Here is a 5,124-nt window from a genome sequence, read left to right as displayed (position 1 = left end):
CAATTTACCTTACTTCAAATGTTCGCACTGATCACTCGCATTGTTACATTTTTTTACCAAAATACACCTTCAAATGTTTCTTTGCCGGGAGTGATTATTTGAAGTCACTAACAAGCATACCTTCAAATGTTTCTTTGCCGGGAGTGATTCTAACATATAACATCAAGCTGAAGCCTTATTAGCAAACAAAGTCTAAGCTCACTTATTTATAACAGTCTAGACATTCCAGTCTTATTAGTCGGCATGAGGATTTGTCAGGAGGTATGCTTCAATGGCCTTGAACAGTATTCCCGAAGCCTTCCTTGATGTCTTCTTCCTCGAGATCAATGTCACTACTGCACCGTACTACTTGCTGGTACTCTTACAAATGGATCCCCCATATGGAGACACCTCTAACTTTACTTCGAATGTGATTTTCTCGAGTTTGTTCATCAATGGATTGCCTTCGATCACACTGTAATGTACTCGAAGTTGTCTTGGTCTACTGCCGCTACTCCCATGATTCTCTACTGAGTTTAGGAGAAGATGGAATGGTGAAAGAGGGTTTGGAGCTGTGGACTTGTAACCTGAAGTTGCAATATTTAGAGTGGGAATAATGAAGAAAGGCCTCTTTTGTTGGATTGTTTATCAGCCAAGGAAACTTACAAGTATTGATTCTGGTTTGTGTACCCATTTTACATGTTCTTCGATATGAAACAGATAATCATAAAGAACAAAATCATGGTTATTTGAAAGAAAAAAAAAACATTGGCCCCTCTACATGATGCTAAGCTAATAATAAGAGAGCTGATCACTGTCTGTGCCCCCCAAGTGATCATGGAACTCTAAATTCCTGCAAGTTGGACGTCTGTTTTTGTTTCTCCATAGTGCATTACTTGTTCCTTTTAACTACAAAACTTATGTGTAATGGACATTTGAAGAAAACAAACGTACGTGTAGTGGACTCTGGAAATGAAAATTGACAATGTTGCAAAAACAAGTGATCAAAATTAGATATTATTTAGAGCCTTCTTTAATCATTTCTGGAGAAACGTTGAAAAAATGTTTGGAAAAACAGAGATTTCCTTTTATCAGAGCCAGGTTTCGATCCTGGGACCTGTGGGTTATGGGCCCACCACGCTTCCGCTGCGCCACTCTGATGATGAGAAGCGCAGCCTAAATAGATATTTGTAGCTTTAAACAGACAACTGATATATTCTCCGGAAAAGAAAATGAAATGGAAGTGAATGAATAACTGTCGGCAAAGGTGACCTTCCTGATGCTTCCAGGGCCACCATTTCCTTCAAGGTACTCAACACCCTTGACTGCATAAGAGGCTACCTTTGACAGGTATACGTAATCTTATCCTAACAAAATTTAAAATCTGATAATTAAATTTATTTAATTTATTGATTTACAAATAGTTATAATTATCTTATAGCTAACATTATTCATTTGATCAATATAAATATTTCAATCAAGATTGATGAAGGGATCGAATCTTCTGCAACAAAAATCCAGTCTTCATCTTTTTAATTATGATCGACTCTATTATTAAAAAAAAATTGACGAACGGCTAACGAAGTAAACTTATTTCCATCACAAGTGAAACGATCTTGGCCGGCGGAATTGTTGTCACAACCTCGGAATGGTAAGTGAAAATACCCATGATTTCTACTGATTTGAAGAGAACATAGTTTTAACATAATATTTTGGAATTTGCTATTACAAAAATACATATAAACCTTCTCAATTGATTCTAGTTTGTGTACTTGTCTTGATTCTAACATATAACATCAAGCATAAGCATAAGCATATATAAAGTTAGACAAAAACACATGATTTTCGCCCTTTTTTTCCCCTTCAAACATAGTAGCATAAGCATATATAAAGTTAGACAAAAGAGGTAACCTTGTGCAAAAGTGACGTTCCTGATGCTACCAGGCTCACCATTGCCTTGAATGTACTCAACACTCTTGAAAGCCTGTGGAATAATCTTGGGGATGAGATTGTCGCCATCGAGGATACAGGCCTTAAACATCTTGGCTGGTGCGATCGATGAATTAATCTCGGATTTGTAAATGAAAACTCCCATGATTCTCTACTGATTTTAGGATATGATGATGAAAGAGGCTTTGGAGCAGTGGACATGTAAAGCTGAAGATGCAGTATTTATAGAGTGGGAATAATGAAGAATGGCCTCTTTTATTGGATTGTTTATCAGCTGAAGAAACAATGTTTGATTCTGGTTTGTGTACTTGTTCTTCTCTATGAAACAGATAAAAGAACAAAATCATGGATCTTTGTTACAAAAAAAAAAAAAAAAAAATTAGCCCCTCTATTAAAATATCCGCCCATCTATTCTACAGTGTTGGTGAGACATTTTTAACCGATTAAAAATATTTTTTAAACATAAAAATAAAAGGGTAAAGTATATAAATGCTCCCCAGATTATAGGGCATTACTTTATTAAGTACCTCGACTATTAAAAGTTATAAAATAGTCTTCCGACTAAAGAGTGTTGTTTTGTTGTGTCCCTCGACGATTAAAAGTTACAAAATGATTACTCGACTATTGATTATGTTCCAAACTCGTCTTTTTTATTAGAAAATTGATGGTATTTTGAGCTGAACGTTAACATACTGACTGTGATATGATAAAATCATATTCAAAAATCTCAAACGACTATCATATCCTAGTCATTATGTTAACATCATGCTCAGACAACTATCAATTTGTTAACAGAAAAGGACTAGTTTGGAACATAACAAATAGTCAGATGACTATTTTGTAACTTTTAATAATCGAGGAACTGAACAAAGTAATATTCTATAATCGAAGGACCATTTTATAATTTTTAATAGTCCAAGGACTTAATAAGCAGTGTGATATAGTCAGGAATCATTTACCTACTTTACCCAAAATAAAAAATCTTGACAAACTAATTTATACTAAAAATAAAACTATAACAATATGCAGTGCGTATGACTGCCTTGAGTGGTCATTCATTGACGATCCGTTAAGGGACCTGGATTTGATGAGAACTAATTATGTGGTGCTTGACGTCTATTTCAACTCAAGTGTTATGGAATGACTCCATGTTTGAATCTTTTCAACTATCTAGAGGGATACGTATAGATGATCCGTTATCACCATATCTGTTTGGGCTGTGTATGGAGAGGATAGCTCAAACGATCAGTGGGAAAATGCAAAATGAGGAGTAGAAACCTGTCCGTCTGAGCAAAAATGGTCCTACGCTCCCGCACCTCTTTTTTACGGATGACATGGTATTATTTGCTGAAACTTTCTTGGATCAATTTCGTATTGTTGGAGATGTTTGGGAAGAATTTTGTCGGACCTCTGGACATAAGGTGAGTATACCAAAGACTACAATTTTCTTCTCTGCAAATGTTAATTCTAATGAGGCATGTGGCTTGGTGCACCAATTTGTATGTCATAAGCTATGTGTATCCCCTGGCTTCTGTGTTGTGAGCGTATCCTCACTGACGTTGAGCGCGTTCGATGACATTTGAGCTTCTGTGTTGGGTGTTTTTGGTTTGGATGGAGAGATGATTGACCATCTTTTCGGGAAGTGTTCGTCAGTCATTATTGTTTGGTCGGAGTTAATTCAGAAGGATAAACTATTGAATTTCTCAAAGAGAGATCAAGGATTGGATCCATATAAATCTAGTGTCTCCGGGGTATTACGCGCATGCTAAGGACTGTGACCTACTATTCGATTCTATTTTATGGTCTCTTTGGATTCATCGTAATATGAGGATTTTTGACCCTGATAACATTTATATGCGGAGTGTTTGGATAAGTGCAGACACCTAAAAGTGAAGTTCTTCGAGAGTTGAATTCAAGATTGTTTTCAGGAAGTACTACTACTCAACATAGGACAAGAAGCATTTTTTGGCTACGCCCTCCTCAAAATTGGTGTAAGCTCAATACGTATGGTGATCGTGATAATGCGGATGATTTTGCATCTTGCGGTGGTGTTATTCGCTCATGGTAGGGTGACTGATTACTTTGGTTCTCGAAGGCTATTAGTGTTTGTTCGGTTGCTGAAGCGGAGCTATGGAAAATTTATGAGGGTCTCTTACTTGCATGGAATTTGGGAGAACGACAAATTATTTTAGAAGTGGATAGTCTTGAGGTTATTTGGCTGATACAAAAAAAAATTCCTAAAGGTAATTGGTTTCCTCTCTTAGATCGGGTGCTCGACCTAACAGGAAGAGATTGGGAGGTGCAAATTCGATATGCTTACAGAGATGCCAACAAAGTTGCGGATATGCTAGCTAAAATGGGTTGTTTAAGTCGAGGCTCAGGATAGATTGTTTACAACCCACCTATGGAGGTTGCGTCAATTCTGCAGGATGACAACAATGGACAAGGGATACTCGACATTATTTGATATTTGCAATCTTCTTTATCACCAAAAAAAAAAAAAGTGCTTCTCGTATGTCTAAAATACATAACCGGAATATAAAAGAGTAAAGATGAGTAGTTTGACCACCCAATCAAATGTCCTTATTCTTAAAAATGAAATTCTTTATTTATTTTTTATTTCTCTTTTGTATAATTAGTTCAAATTATAGGAGTAATAACAATTTTTTTTAATTAGGTTTTCTTTTAATATTTTATGTCACCTTTATCATTTTTTTATTTTTGTTTAATCGACGATGGTATTAATTTTAATATTGGTTATTGATTACAAGTGATTACTCATTTTTATATCATGTATTTTTTTAGAGTTTTTTTAAATTTGAATAAGAATCATTGTTTTTTTGACATGATTTTATCTCCGCTTGTGGTTGTTTTCATATATCTTTGTGATTGTTTTAAGGCTCGCATAAAAACTCTCACGATATTTATTTTTAATTGATTTGTCGGTGGTCAATTATGGTCAGATCTCTTTTTTGGTAAAAAATTGTTTGTCGATATAATAAGAATTGTGTAGTGAAGTATCCTGCCAAATAATTTGTTTCGCTCATCACCCCTTTATCACTTCGTAAAGTGTCTTCTTCAAAAGTAATAAGGAGTTTTTAGGAGGGTGATTCAGTTCTTTTAATGTTGATAGTCATTCTTTAGAGAAAATTTTATTTTTCTTCGTATCTTTGAATTTAATATTTTTTGTATGAA

The 5,124-nt window shown here is 35.1% G+C and overlaps 1 non-coding gene and 1 pseudogene across 1 annotated transcript; both read right to left on the bottom strand.

Moving 5' to 3' along the window:
* Positions 1-234: 234 nt before the first annotated feature.
* On the bottom strand, positions 235-2,074 carry LOC120130633 (annotated as a pseudogene).
* Positions 1,069-1,140, bottom strand: TRNAM-CAU. Its single transcript has one exon. It is a non-coding gene; the product is annotated as a tRNA-Met (tRNA).
* Positions 2,075-5,124: the final 3,050 nt, after the last annotated feature.

Source organism: Hibiscus syriacus, unplaced genomic scaffold, assembly GCF_006381635.1.
Source record: "Hibiscus syriacus cultivar Baekdansim isolate YM2019G1 unplaced genomic scaffold, ASM638163v2 tig00110548_pilon, whole genome shotgun sequence".
Taxonomy (NCBI): Eukaryota; Viridiplantae; Streptophyta; class Magnoliopsida; order Malvales; family Malvaceae; genus Hibiscus; species Hibiscus syriacus.
Note: the sequence above shows the minus strand (reverse complement) of the source record. Positions and strands in the feature narration are given on the sequence as shown.